This window comes from Symphalangus syndactylus, chromosome 11, assembly GCF_028878055.3.
Source record: "Symphalangus syndactylus isolate Jambi chromosome 11, NHGRI_mSymSyn1-v2.1_pri, whole genome shotgun sequence".
Lineage (NCBI taxonomy): Eukaryota > Metazoa > Chordata > Mammalia > Primates > Hylobatidae > Symphalangus > Symphalangus syndactylus.
The window spans coordinates 28,415,426-28,426,774 of NC_072433.2; positions in this window are offsets into that span (position 1 = coordinate 28,415,426).

Here is an 11,349-nt window from a genome sequence, read left to right on the forward strand (position 1 = left end):
ATATGGATGCTTGAATTCTGTTCAACATTGCCTATCTGCTGAGCCTGACACTGTGCTGGGCAACTGGCACAGAAGCTGACAATGCTGAGCTAGACCTCTATGATTACTTAAAGGGTTCCAAGACTAATAAAATATGGAGATGTAAAAGAAGTAATCACAGTAGGGCAGCACGCTATGGGGCACAGCAGCAGGTATGGCCCACTCTGCTTGGGCAGGTGGAGTTAGACTGCTCGCAAGGGAAGGAGCCCAATCCGGCGACCTTTGAATGTGGACGATTTGAGTTACTCAGAGTTTGAGGAGCCTAGGACACCATGTCAGAGGTGTTTGCATGGGTGAGCACAGCTAGTGTTGGAACTCACAAGAGATTCAGCATGACTGGAATAGAGAGAAACGCGATCTCACAGCACCTTGTCCTTTTACTTCCTAGCCTTTGTCAAAGTTGCAACTCATTCGTTCATCACGATTTTTTGTTTGTTAGATGGAGTTTCACTCTTATTGCCCAGGCTGGAGTGCAATGGTGCGATCTCAGCTCACCGCAACCTCTGCCTCCTGGGTTCAAGTGATTCTCCTACCTCAGCCTCCTGAGTAGCTGCGATTACAGGCATGTGCCACTATGCCCAGCTAATTTTATGTTTTTAGTAGAGATGGAGTTTCTCCACGTTGGTTAGGCTGGTCTCAAACTCCTGACCTCAGGTAATATGCCTGCCTCGGCCTCCCAAAGTGCTAGGATTACAGTCATGAGCCACCACGCCTGACCCATTGTGATTGTCTTTAACAACACCCTCATTAGGCTGAAAGCTCCATGAGGACTGGAATTCTAATAGGCTTGTCCACTACTTATTCTCAGCTCAAACAGCGACTGGCAGATTTTAAACAGCCAGTATCTGTGGATTGAATAAGTGAATGAATGTGTATACAGGCATGTCACAACACGAGATCAGAATCAGGCCATTATCATATAGAGAGCCTTGAATGCCACTATATAGGTGCTCAAGAGATAGTTATTGAATAAATGAACAAATGAATGAATGAAAATCCAAAAGAACACTGAAACTGCTCTGGGAACCATGGAATCTACAGTGAGGGGGAGATTTTGAAGGATCCTACAGAGGGCATTGACGTGGTTTATTCTAGGAAAGAATCACTTATTAGGGGCTTGTGATGTCGGTTATTTGAGGACAAATGAAATATAGCCCTATTTGATGAAGATTATAATCCAGGAAGTAAAGGGATTTACTTTATACCTTTAAATATTTTGGACGCTTCTCTACATGCAAATATCTAGATATTTTTTCATTCAATGCAATGAAAAACAGGATCCGTACTGAAAATAATTATTTTTACCATCATATGTATATTTTCTAATGGTACAAACCATAGTGAGAAACAGCTACAGTTCCTCTATATTAGGGACCAGAAACTATGGCAGGAGGGGCAAATCCAGCCCACTGCTCATTCGTGTATAACTGAGCTAAAAATATTTTTCATATTTAAAAATTATTTTTCAAAATCAAAAAAAGAATAAAATTTTATGTCATGTGAAAAGCATGTAAAATTCAAATTTCAGTGTCCATAGATAAAGTTTATTGGAACACAGCTATGCCTGTTCCTTTTTGTATTCTCTGTGGCTGCTTTCTTGTTACAGAGCAGAGTCGCTAGTAACTACAATTTGGCCCACAAAGCCTACAGTAATTACCATCTGGCCCTCTACAGAAAAAGTTTGCCGACCCCTGATCTAGATTCACAGTAATTTTTAGTGGCACGATTTGTGCCAGTATCCATTTTGGTGACCTTCCCTTAAAGGAGTTCCTTTTCCCGAATCAGTGGTTCCCTGCAAATTAGAATGTAACCACATTTGGGGAATTTCATTTCCTACTTCTCAAAATGAATGCCTTGCAAATGATGATTGATTACACCTTTGATTAGGAAGTAAGGGGACATACTGCTTAGTATGAAATGCAAAGCTATTTAGGTCAGGGCAGCATAGTTAAAATAACAGCAGCTTAGGATCAGGAAGCCCATAGTTCACCCTGCAAGCTTGGGCAGCTCACATCCGTATCAGGACCAAGGCCCCCTTATTTATCCAACTACAGGGCCTAGAAAGCAGTCTTTAAGATTTTTTTTTTCCCCTGAGGCTAAGAGTCTGTAATTCAGAAAAGTCACTGTGCTCAGAGCTCTACCTACTCCTAGTAGATATACGTTTTACAAAAAAAACACTCATTGACCACTAGATACCTTTGATTATTTACCCATGTGTGGAGTTAACAAGAACTGCATGGGAATGAAGCACAAGCTGGAATTTCAAATCTTCAGGAAGCATGGGAACACTTAGAATTCTGTAGTTCATCTCGTAGCTTTGGGAGGCATTTTGTCTTTTTATCTGGAGGTGGCTGGGGAAAGAAATTTACTTACAACATTGTGGAAGGAAACAGTCAATTTTAAAAAAGGAAGTATGGTTGCAACCTGTAGTTACAACCTCTTCACCCCATGCCAATTTCTCTATGCTTTAAAAATTGCAATCTCTTTCCTGCTTAGTCCCATGATTATTCTACCTTAGAGTTTCCTGGCAGAATACAGGCAGCTGATAACCAGGGAGGGATTCAAACAAACAGCAAAAGTGACCAGTGAGCACTCCTATGTGGTTTTTCTGGGCCCCTAAGTGATCGCTCATTGTTCTCCCTTTTTAGGCCAGATTGTGGGTGGGAACATTAGAAAGCAGCTTGCAAAATATCAATGCTTAAGTGACTGTTCCAGTCGTTAAATCATAATACAGCGTGATTTCACTGAAATGAAGTAATTACAGGAGGGAAGAAGAAAAGTCAAATGATATAAAAACAGGTCTTTTTGGATTGTCTAAGTACTAATGCGCTCTCTGATGCATATGCATTTCTCATTTCTGAAACACTCACCACACAAAAGGTTCCACTCTGTTAAGAGTGGAGGTTCGTGTTATTTTGGCTCAAGCTCTCATCCCCAAATTTGGGCAAAGATAGCTGCACTTACAAGCCCTCAAACATTTCAACTACAAAGAGGCTGTAATTATTCTAAATCAACACATCTCATGTTTTAATATTTTCATCTGAAATATACAATTCAATCTCCCTGCTCTCCAGCCTTTACATTTAGCAAACAGCATCCTTGTTCAAATCTTGGCCCTCCTCTGTCCCAACTGTGTGATCTTGAACAAATTGCTTCAAGTTTTCAATCCTCAGTTTCTGCATCTTTTTAAAGAGGGATAATAATAGAATACACTTCATATGGCTTTTGTTACCTTAAATATAGATGAAAAGCACTTCCTAGTGCCTGGCACACAGTAAGCACTTACCAGATATGAGCTATTATTCTCTGCCCTTTGGGTTCAGATGTTACTAGTCTGGGAATCTGTCCTTGCTTCCTGAGGGCTGGTAAGGAGGCTTACCCTATTACCCTTTCTAGGCTTTTCTTTCTCTTACCATTATTTTCACTGTTGTATCATTATCTAGCTACTTCCCTCTTTTCTAAACAATGGGTTTCTCGAGGATTGTAAACCTGTCTGATTTATTTCTCCATCTCTGGCTTCCTTCTCAGACAGATACATAGTTCTGGCCAAGAAGTGTGGTTTTGAAGAGGTAAGTATATAAAAGCAGTATGCATTTTGAAGCAACGCAATCATGGAAATTACTTGTCTATGGAAACCTGCTGCTCTAAGAATAATAAAGAGAAAAATCCAAAACCTTAGCAAGGAATCTGTATAGCTCCTCCCTTGACTTTCAGCCTCTTCTCAGAACATGCCTACTCTCTGTATTCCCAGCCACAATAGAAATTTTTGAGGACCCCTGGCCACAGGATCTTTGCAAGTACTGCTCCCACTGTTTGGGTCTACCACACTTACCTTTCAGTTCACAGCTCAAGTCTCACTTCCTTGGAGAGCCTTATGTCACCTCTCAGTCTAAGTCATGTCTGCTTGCTACATGCTCTCATAGAAATGTGTTTCTTCCTATTTGAGCTCTAATTTCAGTTTTAATTAATTATTTAGTTTTGTGATTATTTTAGTAATGTCTATCATTTCTCAAGAGATAGAAAATTCCATGGAAACAGGAATTATGTCTGTTTTTTGCTGTTTGACATCCTCAGGGTTACAAATAATGCCCAACACATAGTAGGAACTCAGTAAATATTTGTTAAAAATTAATGAATGAAGAACCAGCATCTTGTATTTCAGAAATGGATATGAAACAATTTTAGTTGCTTGACAAGGCATTAAAATTTTTTATTCAGTTAGTCTAACCAATGGCAGGCTTTCTACATGTTTACCAAGAGACAGGGCTTCACCTGCCTCACCATGCCAGGCTTATTTAAGAAGCTGTATCGCACCGTTCCTGCCAATACTGGGTGAGACATAAACTGACAATGATCAAAGATGGATTAAACTCCCCTAGGTGAGAAGTATAGGCTAATGGAGGACTGGTTCTTAAGCTGCCCACGTGGCCTTTGCTTACTTTATCATTTTTTAAAAGCTTTTGACCACTTTTTTGTGGGCTCTCCTGACATGTCTGGGATATCAGTTTAACTCCATTTGTTTCTTTCTGGTCACAGCCATGATTCCTCCACAGACTATTCTGTTCTGTTTTTCCTCCCATACCCACTCCACTCTTTAGCCCAAACTGTATCTGTTACCTGATTTCAAAGAATATTCCACCTAGGAGAGACCCAGGTCCTGTAGACTTCCTCTGGACACTTTTGGCAGTCATTGTTCCCAGCTGATTGGGCAAGAGATGAAGGACGGAGGATAGAATCATGAGTAACAACGTCTTAGGTTTGCTGATTGGGTAAGGAACTCAAGGTTTCAGGTGAGGGTGGGAGAGGAGAAGCAAGATGTGCTCTCATGCCTTCTTCACCAGTTTACCTGATGTGGTTGAAACACACCTACGCCAATAATCCTTAAAGATCACTCTTCTAAGCTCAGGTATATGATCTGGAAGCTAATTACAGGTATGAGTCCTGCTGTGATTCATTGGATGATCTGAATATTGGTGTCCCCTGAAAAGTCATACTTTGAAAGCCTAACCCCTAAGGTGATGATATTAGGAGGTGGGACATTTGGATGGTGATTATATCATGAGGGTGATGCCTGAATGAATTGATTAGTGTCTTTATAAAAGAGGCCGAAGAGAGTCCCCATTTCCTCTTCTACCATGTGAGAATGCAGCTAGGAGTCTCTGTCTATGCACCAGGCAGTGGGCCCTCACCAGATACTAAATCTGCCAGTGCCTTAATCTTGAACTCCCCAGTCTCCATAACTGTAAGAAACAAATCTCTGTTGTTTATAAGCTACTCAGTTTATGGTATTTTGTTATGTTATCTAGCAGCCAAAACAGTCAAGACTTGCAGCCCAGGTCATCTTCCTTCATCCCCTCACTCACAGCGTACAGTGTCTTAATTTGCAAGTCTTTTTATCTTTGGTTTCAACGTATCTGTTTTAAATGAACTGGTCTTTGTTCTTCGCTTTTTTGAAATTATGTAACTTTTAACTCATTTCATAAAAAAAATTCCTTCCATCCCTACTCAGCCATTCTTGATTCCTCCACATTCTTACTTTCATGTTCAATTTATATGCATTTTATTTATCCCCAGAAAGCTTTTGATACCTTCAATGACCTGATCTATTTTTCTTCATTCCATTCCACAGTCTTGGTTCAAACTGTCATCATTTTATTTACTGCAAAAAATAGTTAATTAGTAGGCATTTTTTCCTATTCTACCACCCAAGAGGCTGACAGTGTCATCTTAAAACAGAACAAAACAAAAACTATACTTATTAAATTGTAATTTCAAGCAATGGGCATCTTCCAATTTCTCTCTCTTCACCTGCCTCATCCCGTGCCCTGAATTAGGTACCCCACCTACATAAAACTTTCCACCAATACCTTCTACAACTCCAGACCTTTGAAAGGACTGCTAACCCCTGATGAGATCCAGCGGCCTTTGGTCCAGTGGAAAATATCCTTTTACCTGCCCTTCAAGAATCAGATTGGCCAAGCGCAGCAGCTCACATTTGTAATCCCAGCACTTTGGGGAGCTGAGGCGGGTGGATCGCTTGAGCCCAGGAGTTCAAGACAAGCCTAGGTGACATGGCAAAACCTCATCTCTACTAAAAATACAAAAATTAGCCATGAGTGATGGCACATGCCTATAGTTCCAGCTCCTCAGGGGGCTGAGGTGGGAGAGTCACCTGAGCCTAAAAAGTTGAGGTTGCAGTGAGCCGTGATTATGCCACTGCACTCCAGCCTGGGTGACTGGAGTGAGACCCTGTCTAAAAATAATAAGATTTTTAAAAAATCATATTTTCTCTGAAGCCATTTCTAACTTTCCAGAAAGAATCAGTTATCACACCTTCTGCAAAACCATAACTCTATACATAAAGCAGAAATAAATACTTTAAAACACAATGGGATTTCAAAAAGTTCATGGAAAAATGGAATTAAAAGTTACAAAATAAAGACAAACTTTATTTCTCAACGTAAGCTCCACTAGGTGTAAGACACTTTTATAAGCCACAATAATAGCCATTCGGACCATCCCTAAAAAAATTGAGAACCCTGGGAATTTAACCACCTCAATGCAATCTTTTTTATATTATTAACTGAAGAAAAATTGCTGCCCTTTACAGATTTTCTTAGAATTAGGAAACAAAAAAAACAAAGTCAGAAAGCGTCAGATCAGGACTGTAAAGTGGATGCCCAGTGATTTTCTACAGAAACTATTGATAAATTTCCCTGGTTTGATGAGAGAATGAGCAAGAGCATTGCCATGGTTGTGAAGGATGCTTAGGTGAAGATTTCCTGGGCATTTTTCTGCTAAAGCTTTGGCTAATTTTCTCAGAACACACTCATAAGAAACCCTTTGGCCCTCTGGAAAGTCACCAAGCAAAATGTCTTGAGCATCCCCAAAACTGTTGCCACAATCTGGCTGGTCCATTTTTGCTTTGACTGGACCACTTCCACCTCTTGGTAGCTGTATTATTCCATTTTCATACTGCTATGAAGAAATACCAAGAAATAGAAAAAGAGGTTTAATGGACTCACAGTTCCACGTGGCTGGGGAGGCCACATAATCATGGTGGAAGGTGAAGGAGGAGCAAAGGCATGTCTTACATGGTCGCAGGCAAGACAGTGTGTGCAGGGGAACTGCACTTTGTAAAACCATCAGATCTCATGAGACTTATTCACGATTACGAGAACAAGATGGGAAAAACCCACCCCTATGATTCAGTTACCTCCCACTGGGTCTCCCCCATGACACATGTGAATTATGGGAGCTACAATTCAAGGTGAGATTTGAGTGGGGACACAGCCAAACCATATCAGTAGCCTTTGCTTTAATTGTGCCTTGTCTTCAGTATTGTACTGGTAAAGCCATGCTTCATCTTCTATTACAATTATTTGAAGAAATGCTTCAGGCTCTTAATCCCACTTATTAAAAATTTCCACTGAAAGCTGAGCTCTTTTCTGTAGCTGATCTGGGTATAACACTTTTGCCACCTATTGATAGAGTGAAAAGTTTGTTTAACTTTCATTTTTCATTCAGAATTGTGTAAGCTGAGCTAATTGAGATGTCTAGGTATCGGCTGTTGTTTATACTGTAATTGCCAGTCCTCTTCAATTAGAGCATAAACAAAATGAAGTTTTTCCTCCAAAATTGATGTGGCTGGTCTACCACTGTGGGCTTCATCTTCAACATCATCTTGTCCTCTTGTACCCATTTGCAAACTGCTTATTTCTTTGGGGCACTGTGTCCCATAATTTTTTTTTTTTTTTTTTTTTTTTGATACGGAGTCTTACTCTGTCGCCCAGGCTGGAGTGCAGTGGTGTGAGCTCCACTTACTGCAAGCTCCACCTCCCGGGTTCGTGCCATTCTCCTGCCCCAGCCTCCTGAGTAGCTGGGACCACAGGCACCTGCCACCAGGCCCTGCTAATTTTTTGTATTCTTCGTAGAGACGGGGTTTCACCGTGGTAGCCAAGATGGTCTTGACCTCCTGGCCTTGTGATCCACCCGCCTCGGCCTCCCAAAGTGCTAGGATTACAGGCATGAGCCACTGCATGCGGCCTCCATAAACTTTTTTTAAACATCAATGATTTGACCATTGTTCCACTCAAACTTTACCATAAATTTGATATTCATTCTTGTTTCAACTTTAGCAGAATTCATGTTGCTGAGAGAGGTGCTCCTTTCAAACTGATGTCCTTCTTAGTGCCTCAAACTAGATGCCCTTCAGACATGTTATAACAAGTCAGTATGAGGTTTTTTTTTTTGGTGCAAACATTTTTTAAATCAATGAATAGTTTTTTTTGTAATATGCATTTTCTAAGAAATTTTTGAGGTCCCCTCATAATGATCTCATGGCATCTTTCTATCTTAATGAATTGGGAGGTTTGTGAGTGTGAGACCTATGACTTACAGTACAAATGTTCCCTTTGTGCTCAGTACAACACCTGGCACATTATAAGCATTATAATATTTTCAGTGAATAAAGAGTTTAGCTTAAAAATATATCTTTTTTCCTTTGATAACAAGCATTTACTCCAAAAAAGAAATGTGTTCCCTCCTGACATTGAAATGGTGTTTTGTTGAAGCAGCAGCCATTTGAGAAATACAAAAAGTGGGGTAACATCTGCATTTTGATGTGTGTATGTCTGTAGTAAATTGTCGTTTATGATGATCAAAAAGAAAGGGAAGATAAGGATATTTTAAGACAGACTACAAAAATAACCTAGATTGTGATTCTGCCATTTTAATTTTATCTCAGTTCTGATAAATATTTCTCTTTAACATGCTTGCCCTCCTAAAGAGTGCTGATAAGCCCTCCAAACAGATCCCCCCACTCCTTGCATTTCTAAGCCTTTGATTTAGGTTCTTAGTAAATGCTAAATGATAAGAATAATCTTCAATGATGTTTGTGAATTTTTGGAAATACTCTTTTCATCTAATTTTCCTTTTCATAGCTTAATCTATATTAGCATTCCAATGCTTCTCTTTAAGTACGATCTTTATTTCAAGAATTCAAGTCATTCCAATTTTCTATGAACATTTTTTGAGTGCCTACTGTACCCCAGGCTTTAAATTGAGTGCTGGTTGTTCTGTAATACATAAGACAGTGTGTCTAAGCTTAAGAGGTTCCAAGTCTGAGCCAAAGATTTAAAGGAATAAGGACTTAGTAACAATTGTATTAAAGGAAATATGTTTAACGTAAGGGAACGATTAGACTGACTGTTGGGAAACTGGATGGCAGAGTTGACTTCAGAAAGTGATGGCTTCTGAGCTGGGCTTTGAGGGCTGAACAGGAGTTTGCCATTACACAGAATAAGAAGCAAATAAAAAGATTTAATAATGTGTTTATAAACTAATATCACAATTGATTTTAATCAAGTCCAGAGAATGGATATTACAGAGGAGGGAGGAGAGATAGGGGGATGATGTGATTTGAAAAAACTTTCCCCTTTTGACATTTTTGCTGTGATTTCATTGTCTTTGAGGCCGCGGGAAAAAATACTTTGTGAGGGCTGCTTTGATGTGTATGAATTATTCATCATTAAGAAGTCAGGCAGCTGACACTACTCTTTATTAATGCTATTGAGTGTATTATGGCCCCCCTGGAAAAGCAACGTGTTTTTTTATTCCTCTCTGCCCTGTGTGAGGGTCATCCGCATGTGTAGGAAGGTCTTGGTCAGCTTCTCTCTGATTGGTGCAAATGAGAGGACATTTTGAGCCTTCCTGTCCTGTTGTTTTTTTTCTCTAGTCTTTTTTTAGGATGAAAACTGTTTATCATTGGAGACACAGGCACACATACACACACCCAAGCTGCCTGAGTGTGTGGGTTGCTTGCTTTATTAAAAACCCAGAGTCTAGTCAGACGGAAAGACACGACCACCTAGTCCATTAGCGTTCTTGCTCTGACACAGGCAGCTTGACCTGGGAGCAGCCAGAGCTAACGGGATGTCTCATTAAAACAGCTTTCGTCAGAGTGTTTTCCCCACCATTTAACATTCTCCTGTGCATTGTGCAGGATGTAGTGTGAGGAGCCAGCTGTCTCTTCTCAGGACAGAACAATGTAGGCAATAGAAAGACTTCAATGCGTGCTGAGGACCTACTGTGTGCCAGAATTACCCAGCTCTCTCAATATCTCCACTAAAGCCACCATGAATTGTCATTTTGCATACATGCTAATAGTATGAGTCAAAGCTAACATTCATACTTGTTGGCTGGGTCTCATTGTTCTATAAATGCTTATATAGATAGATTATATCATTTACCCTAAGAATTCTATGATAGATGCATTATTACTGTTCCCATATTACAAATGAAAAAAGCAAGAGTAAAACAGATTATGTTACTTGCTCAAAGTTAAGAACAAGTTTATTTGATAAAACCATACTCAGTGTGTTTGCTCTTTGTACAATATCATTATACTTCTAATCTGGTGTTTTATCTCCACAGTAGGCTAAGCAGCATAGAATAAACTCAATAACAAGAAAAATGCTTGGGTTGGTGGTTGTGATTGTCATTGTTACAATTAAAACCAGCAATTGCTGAGGTCTTGCTATATGCCATGCCTCGAACTAATTACTTTATTTACATATCTCATTTAATTCTGTTTTCAGCCCCATAAAGTAGGTTCTCTATCTGTTCCTATTTCACAAATGTAGAAATAGAGGCTTAAATTAGTTAAATACGAATGTCAGCCTACTTTGATTCCAAATCTGTATGACTTTAAATCAGAAGGAAGAAATGATGGTGGCTAGGGCTAGGGTAATACACTGAGAGAAATGAACAATTTTGAAAGATGTCTGTGATTTATGATTGATAAAACTTGGCTATTTATTGTTGAAATGTAATTCAATTTAATAGCTTTTTATTGGGCAAAGCTACTGGTATGAGATATTATGCTAAGCCCTAAGTATATCCAGGTAACTATCACACAATCTCTATGTTATGATTCTAATTAACAAGAAGATCAATGAACATGTGAATTTTATGATACATGTGTCTACCTATATGTAAATATGATACATGAACAAAAACAGTGATCCACTGATTTATTTTTATTCATGAAATATGCAAATAATAATAAGAACAAACACTTGGCATTTGCTTGTGTGATACCTATGCATTTATTTTTAAAATCTTCTTAGAAGCTTGATGTGATAGGTGTTACTATCACTCCCATATTACAGATGATGGAAACAGAGACACAGGGAAGATGAGTAACTTCTGTGAGTTCCTAGAGCTAGCCATAGTCTCTGAAAACAAAATGAGGAAACAATTACTTCCACCTGGCTGGGGAAGTGTGAGTTATGGTCTGGAATAAATCCT